Raw genomic sequence first — 9,000 nt, 5'->3', positions numbered from 1 at the left:
CATCATATTCCCTTGGCAGGCTTACTTTTGTAATGTTTATTATTTCTGAAACTAAAGTAGGGTGTGGGCAGCAGGATGTATCTGACAGCATATGCTGTCAAAACATTTTTAAATCAAACAAAAGCCTTTATGCACATGTTGTGCACAAGTGCACAAATGCACATGTTGTGCACAAGTGCACATGCCCTCCAATTCTGACTGCAACTTAAACAAAATCAAACCCTTTACACTTCTGATTCAGATTAACAACTATAAGTAGCTAAATTCAATTCCCAACTGATTCATACAATGCTAAACAGGAGCAAATCAATTTGTATATTGTTCAAACATCTGAAACTAATTGACGACATATGTCGACTCGACTATACTAGTTATAACTCGTACAATCGAGACCAAAGTCAGACATTTAACAGTATCGAACACATGATTCGAATTGTACTGACTACGCAAAATTACATGGGAAGAATCAGTTGGTCAGTTCACATTTGAAACCCAATTAATTGCACAACAAATACATACATACAAATTATCAGAACAATTAGAAGAAAGACTCAATCAAACAACAAAGGTTCAGGCGAGATGGACAGGAACAGTTGATAAAACTCAAAACACAGATTAAAAACAAAACCAGAACAAATCTTTTAAACGAACATGGACTAACATAAATAAGCAAAGAGAATCAAAACTCACCTCAAATCTTGAAAAATCAAAAGCCTTAACTCGGATTCGGACAGACCTTTCTTAAGGCTGAACGGGCTTTAATCGAAGTGTTTCTCAGATGAGAAACACTTCGATTAAGGTCCATTAGACCTTAATCTTTTAGTTTGAACAAAACACGGACCATCGACGAAGACCTTCAAAGTTCCAAAAATTAGATCCGGGATTCGTGCTTCCCTGGTCAGATTCGGACCAAACCAAGCATGGTTTGGTCACGAGGGGGGTCTGGGGACTGTCTGGTGCGAAGTTGAGGTCGATTGGTGTAACTCGGGTTCCGACTCGAATCTTCAAATGAAGATTCGAGAAGGTGGGAAGGGATTCGAACTAAACGGCCAACAGATCGATGTTCAGGGCGGTGAGGGGGTTCTATGGTGTTCAGGCGGAGGTCATCGGCGTTCATGCCGCCGGGATTAATGGCGAGGGATAAGGGGGCGGCTAGGGTTTCGTGGGGAAGGAGGTGAAGACGGAAGCTGGGGTATTGGATAGGGGGCAGGGTGTGGTAGGAGGCTTATATATGGAATGGGGGGATTGATTTCAACCGTTGGATGAGACGAGATGGACGGCTTGGATCTGAAGGTTTAAACGAAACGTCGTCGTTTGGCTTAGTAGGGGTCAGAATTGGTTCGGGTAACGGGTCGGGTAGTGGGGTTACGGGTGAAAGATCCGGACCGTTGGATCGGCTTGGTTTAAACGGTTGTGATGGGTTGGCATCGAAACGACGTAGTTTTGGTGTTAAACTACGTCGTTTTATGGCCTGGGGGGTGGGCTGTTTGGACTGGTGGCTTGGGCTGTCCGTTTGGGCATTATTTGTTTGGGCCAATTTTAATAAATTGGCCCAAATCCGGAAAGGCAAGGCCCCCTTTTTTTTTTTTATTATTATATTAAAAGAAATACAAAACTAAATAAAATCAAACACCCAATACAATTATTCACACACACGTTAAAATAATTCAAAAATGGGTAAAATTAAACAAAAAATAAAATCACGGACGAAGATGCCTATTTATGATTTTCTATTTAACGACCGGATTACGGTTTGAATTATGCAGGACACATATATTTTCGATTTTTTTTTAATAAAGTAAATAAATAAAAATGGGCCGAAGTCACAAATAAATCAACAAGGTGCCGCACAGAAATTCAAAATTGTACAGCAGGGCCAATTATTATTTTTTTTTATTTCTTTTTGAAGCGATTGTCGTGCGAAACAAAAATCACGTGCTCACAATAAGTGTAAGAAAATTTCTTGATTATGGCGTACTTCATAAATGTTAGACACCTGAACCGCAGCTTCTTCGAATATGCTTTTGTTGGGGAAGGGAAAATCGATTTCATGCCCGTTGCAAAGGTTTTAAATTAGATTATTATTTTCATAGCGAACTAGTGTGTTTGCAACAAATTTATGCAGAGAAAAATAAAACTGCAATCACAAATAACTATAAAGAAAAAAAGATTTTATTGATAACCATTGTAAATTACAACTCTGTTTATCCCTTAATTCTTCCCTTAAGACATATTTGACACGCCATTGATCTCTTAATGAATATTTCAAGTGTTTCATAGAATTTCGAAGATCTCATATTTGATCACTTTGTGCATATTCCGAGAGTTTATGGAATTGCTGAGATGCCTCTTCAAAGGAATATGTATTCCTTTATATAGGTGTGCGTTAGAGTTTATGGTAGAATAGCCTCCAAGAGAAACCATGATAGACTCTTAGGATTTCAAGAGTCTTGTAGTATCTCGAATTTAGGATTTGGCTTGATCCCTTAAAATTTTGATGTCTACAAATGCCCCCTACTTCAAGGTTTATCGGGGTGTAGGCTTTCTGAAACTTTAAGACGAGACTTGAAGTACTCGACCATCGGAACAAATGGTTTTGAAACTTGGAGTTTTCGATTTACAGAATGAAGAGATGAAGGGGCAGAACTGGTCCCACCGGGCGTGCCAATTTGTTTGCAACAAATTTTATGCAGAGAAAAATAAAACTGCAATCACAAACAACTATAAATAAAAAAGGATTTTATTGATAACAATTTTAGGTTACAACTCTGTTATCCCTTGATTCTTCCCTCAAGACATGTGCGACATGTCTTTGATTTATTAATAAATATTACAAGAGTTTCATGGAATTTCGGAGATCGATCTCTTTGTACATATTGCGAGAGTTTAATTCGTTAAATTTTTTGCTATTTACACAGTGATATATATTCTACTCTACTATATATAAACGTGAAGAGTGGTCGAACACTGTTGCGAATAGTTGTATGAAATGCAGTGTTAACTGTATAGTAAATTTGGAGCTATTTTATTGGTGAATGGACACGTGTATTGCATTTCTGCTTCACACATATACCACTTTAGATACGTACGCCACTATCTCTCTTCTATTCCCCGTCTCCTCCACTCCTCTGGTTCTCTTTCTCCTTTAGTGTTCTCTGCAATTCTCTTTCTCCTCCACTGCTTTTAACTGTCTGTAACTGAAATGATGTCTTTTTAGACATAAAATATATTTATACAATTAAAAAAAGTTATATTTTTATATAAAGCGCAGTATAATACTGTATTTTACTTTAACGGAAAGTTAGCCGTTAAATTAAAATGCAGTATTATACTACAACAATAACAACAACAACAACAATTCAGTATAATCTCACTTAGTGGGGTATGGGGAGGGTAGTGTGTACGCAGACTTTACCCTTACCCTGGGGTAGAGAGGCTGTTTCCAAATAGACCCTCGACATCATTCCCTCCAAGAACTTCCCACATTGCTCTTGGGGAGACTCGAACTCACAACCTCTTGGTTGGAAGTGGAAGTTTCTTACCATCAGAGCAGTATTATACTACGATTTATATAAAACGCATTATAATACTGTGTTTTACTTCAATTTGGGCCCACCAAATTAGTGTTCTGCAGGACTGACATAAATAATTTGTTTTTAGTGTAAAACGTATTATAATACTACGTTTTACTGAAACGTAGTATTATACTGCGTTTTACACTAATTTTTGGGCCCACCAATAAGTGTTCTGCGGATAACTGACATAATAATAATTCAAATACATAAAACGTGGTATTATACTGTGTTTTACATAAAAAAATTCTGCACCTCAAACTAGGAATTGTCTTATTTAAAGGCATTAGAATTTTATGAAAATCCATTCAAAACTTTCCTTCAAACTTCCATTCATACTTCTCTTCTTCTTATCAAGCATTTTTTTATAATGTCTGAAGAGCCAAAAATAAAGGTTTCATTATATTGTGTGGGGGGGTGAGGTTGTAATGAAGAATAACTCTGTGAAGTATAGCTCACCTCCACAGTGTCATGTTAAATTGTTGCTTAAAATGGAGTACGATAAATTTGTATCGTTGTTACGTAAAATAATGAGTGTGAGGAAACGTTCGGTGAGCCTTAAAGTAACCGCTAGATTTCCGTATTCTGTGACTCCGCAGGGGTTTGCTTATTATTCTGAGTTTAATATCGAAGATGATGAAACTCTTAGAGATTTTTTGCGGATTCCGGATGAATACAGGGAATTTTTGTAATAAAATTGTTGGAAATGTACGTCAAGGTTGAAGACGTTCCCAATAATAAGGGTGTGCATAGTATGGATAACCCCCAGTCATCGGATGGTTATTCTAAAGTAGTTTTTATCGGACAGATTCATGATGAAAGAGCTTGCTTGATAATCTGCCAAGTATGCTGGACGTGGATGCCCTCACATGGGATGATGACGAAATTCGGTCAGCAATGTGGGATGAGTCTAGACCAGCGGTGCTGGCAAAGGGCATGTATTTCCCCGAGAAAGTATCGTGAGATGACGGTAAGGGAGTCAACTACGGAGGTATACAAGGTTGTATGCCATAGAGACTTTATGGGTTTTCACTGGATATTGCGTGCCAGCAAGAAGAAATCTTGGTAGTGGAAGGTGGGTAAATGTATTAGCATCCACAGATGTAAAATAGACACATTCAATGAGAATCATTTCAACTTGGACGTAGACTTGATTTCTCTTGTCTTGATTCCATTTTTGGAAGTGTCCATTAGGTTCAAGATTAAAAAGTGTATTACAGCCGTCCACCAGGAGTATGGTTGTACTATAACCAAAAGAAAGGCATATCTCGGTCGCAAACGTGCTTTTGAACTTATTTATGGCGACTGAGATAAGTCTTTTTCATTTCTGCCTAGGTACATCGCCGCACTGCAACACTTTAACCCCGGGACTGTTGTTGAATGGAGGCGTGAGCAGAGTCCGGACAGACCCGAATATATTTTTAACTATGTGTTCTGGTCATTTAAACTAGCAATTGATGGTTTTGTGCATTGTCGTCCTTTAATTTCCATAGACGGTACTCATGTCTATGGAAAGTATGATATTAAGCTTTTGATTGCAGTTGCAGTAGATGCCAACAGACAAATATTTCCACTAGCTTTTGCCATTTGTGCCAACGAAAGCAAAGAGACGTGGACGCTTTTTTGGAACCACTTGAAGCAGCACGTTGTCAAACAGCGTTTAGGTATTTGTCTAATATCTGATCGACATGGTGGTATTTTAAGTTCTATATGGCATTTGCCTGAATGGCAGGAACCCTATGCATACCATTGTTACTATGTGAGGCACCTGAAGGCCAATTTTCAGAAGAAATATCCTAACAAGGCCTTGTATGATTTAATGTGGATAGCTACAACTGAGCACCAGTAGTGCAAATTCATAAGGTATATGGAAGCGATCTGGCCGTTAGATCCACGAGCCTATACTTGGCCGATGGGACATGAGCTTCACATGTGGACATTGCATGTTGATGGCGGCAGACGATGGGGAGCCCTAACTACAAAAGTGTCGGAGTCATTCAACGGCTTGTTGAAGTCTGCCCGTGGATTGCATGTCACTACCATGGTCCGCATGACATTCAAACAGATTGTGGAGAGGTTTGTTGAAAGGCATGGAGCTGCATCAGCATTGATGGACAGGGGTGTTCAATTCATGCCAATACCGATGTGAAGATTTGAAAGGTACAGGAGGTGAGCACATTGACATTCATTTTTGTGGTACGATCACGACTGGGGTATTTTTGAAGTTAATTCCGCTATCCGCGGACACCGAGGGAATAATTTACAGACAGTGAATGAAGCCAGCAGGTTGTGTTCATGTGGGAAATGGACCATCTACCACATGTCGTGCGCACATGACTTGAAGTGCTTTCAACAAGTTGGTTTAGGGGCAACCAACTATATTGATAGGCAATACAGTGTTGTTGCATACGTAGACACGTATAGCGGGCAGTTGCAGCCATTGGGTGCTGAGAATTATTGGCCGCCAGAAACTTTTAAAATGGTGTGTAACAAGGACTATTTGCGCAAGCTGCAAGTGCATAAGAGAACGCGTATACAGAACCAAATAGATGTTGGTGACACCGTTTATGCGCGTAAATGTGGCATATGCTCGTAAACAGGACACGACCGTCGTAAATGTCCTTCAGGTGGTGTGCATGGCGGTGGTAATCCAGTTCCTGGTGCAAGTTCGTCGAATGTACACAACTATCAAGGATACACCTAGTCTTTTGTTTTCGTATTGTTTTTTGTAATACATGTTTGTACTTGTGTATATTGCAATATCTATCAAATAAAATTATGTTCCACAATCTTGTTACATCTTATTTTTTAACATGACCTTTTGAATTGGGAGTTGATATGGTTGTTAAAATATTCAACTTATTGGTGTTAGTAAAGAAGATCAATCTAAAAATTAAAAAAAAACCTATAAAATCAAGACATCCTTTATTATCCTTCTTAAAATTTAATATGTAAAGCGTGGTATAATACTATGTTTTGTGAGTTATCTTGTCGTTTTGAAAAAACCTGAACCGACTGCGAAAAAGCTGTTTCGCTTCAGAAAAATTTAATATGTAAAGCGTGGTATAATACTACGTTTTGTGAGTTGTCTTATCGTTCTGAAAAAAGTTGAACCGACTACGAAAAAGCTGTTTCGTTTCAGAAAAATTTAATATGTAGAGCGTGGTATAATACTACGTTTTGTGTGTTGTCTTGTCTTTCTGAAAAAAGCTAAACCGACTACGAAAAATCTGTTTCGTTTCAGAAAAATTTAATATGTAATGCGTGGTATAATACTACGTTTTGTGAGTTGTCTTGTCGTTCTGAAAAAAGTTGAACCGACTGCAAAAAAATTGTTTTATTTCAGAAAAATTTAATATGTAAAGTGTGGTATAATACTACGTTTTGTGTGTTGTCTTGTCGTTCTAAAAAAACTGAATCGACTGCGAAAAAGCTGTTTCGTTTTAGAAAAGTTTAATATGTAAAGCGTGGTATAATACTACGTTTTGTGTGTTGTCTTGCCTATAAATAACGGGTGCATTCTAGTTATTTTCGGCGCTTAACAATAACCAATCACAAATATTTCCATAAAACCAAGGTTTCTCTTTACGCTTTAACAAATGTCTCAACAGTCCCTTTATGTCCCAAGGTGCGAGTGCGGCAAAAAATGCATGATGCACGATTGTTGGGAAGAAACTGGACGCCGCTACTGGGCATGTATGAACAAGTTTTATAGGCAGCCCGACAAACCTACATGCAATTTTGAGGTATGGATTGATGATCCCCGTGAGCAGGAATACTACAAAGACAAGTTGTATTTTCTTTATAATTTGTGTACGGGGAATCGGGAAAGAGAGCGCCAATCCAAGCAAGAAGTTGAGGAGTTGAAAGCAAAACTCAAGGAGGTGGAAAGATTGGAAGACCAACTCATGTGGTTGGAGCAGAGAATACTAGGCGGTCGTGACTAAACAATGACATGTGCGTGTTGATCATAGTAGTGTATCTTTATGTTTTCCTTGTCATGTGTTTTCATTAGTTGTACTAAATTAATGTTTTGTTAGGTTTGTTATGTTTATGTTTGTGTTGTACTGTTAAAATAAAATTATTGTTCAAATTCTGTTAAAATAAAATTGTTCTTAAAATAGAATTGTTGCCATTATTTACATAATGTAGTATTTACATAAAATACAAACAAAAATAAATCAATGAGTCCCGCAGCCTGTGTGCTTTAATGCAGCCGTTGGCTTGAGTCGCATCCCCTGTCGTCCGGGTACACTATCAGGATCATCATCATTAAGTCGCCTCTTTATGTGAGGATGCGCAGCAGCATCGACAATACAGCTGGCAGGATCAATAGAAGTGGCCGTCGGGCCGTCAGCAACCTACAAAACAATTACTAAGCCTGGCATATGAAAATGTATATTAGTAATGTACGTATTAAGTCAAAAATATTTTCTCACCATGGTCTCATCGGCCTCCTGAGTATAAGCATCCGTGGTGTCCTCATCATCGCATACGGTGGCCTCCGTGATGGGCTAGGACGAAGCCTTAATAAGAAAATTAAAAATTAATTTATGGCAAATCATTAAGGAAAAGAAAACAAATTGAAATTTTACAGTAATACAAACATACTTGCGCCTGTGGTAGATCGGTATCAACCGCCGGAGATGAATAACTCAACCTACGCCCGCCATCCACATGTCGAGTCGGCCGATCCTCGGCTGTAATAGATGGGTCTGAAAAGAACTGGTCTATATCTCCGTCGAATGTACCCATGATCAACAATGGATATGACGGGGTGACCTGTGATGCTGGCAGAGATAGCTGAAGGCTGTACGACGACATGCTGCTGGAAGGCTCGTCTAGCTAAGGGAAATAACCCGACTGATCATCTCCAAGATCCTCATCTCTAAGATCCTCATCAGGTGACTTAACAGGTGGTTCGACAGGTGCCTCAATGCTCCCTTGCTAGGGACCACCTCCTCGCCGTCCCCTGTGACCCTGTAGGGTACCCCTGCCTCGTGGGACAGCCCTGCCTCATGTGGTATCCCTAGCTCGTGCCTGACCCCTGCCTCGTGGGACAGGCCTACTCCGATGGTGCTCCTCTGGCAGCATCGTGATCCAACCTCGCGCCTTCTCTGGCTCGCTGCAGGGTCCGGAGAGCCATCTCTTCCACCCGTCGGCCATACTCAACGACTACAACATTGTCGCCATGCTGCTGCGTCTCCTGTCCCAACTGGTAGAACATGTGATGCCCAATAGCCTGCACAACATTTAAAATATTAATTAAATAACACTATATCACAATTATAAGACTTATCCCACAAAAACATACCAGTGCCTCGTGCTTCCCAGCGTATGGTCTGTACCGACCGCCAAGTACATGAATGGGGTTCCCGATCATCAGTCGGGTGTGACGGCGGTACCATGACGTATAGAGCTCAATAGT

The sequence above is a fragment of the Nicotiana sylvestris genome, chromosome 1, assembly GCF_000393655.2.
Source record: "Nicotiana sylvestris chromosome 1, ASM39365v2, whole genome shotgun sequence".
Lineage (NCBI taxonomy): Eukaryota > Viridiplantae > Streptophyta > Magnoliopsida > Solanales > Solanaceae > Nicotiana > Nicotiana sylvestris.
This window is presented reverse-complemented; position numbering follows the sequence as displayed.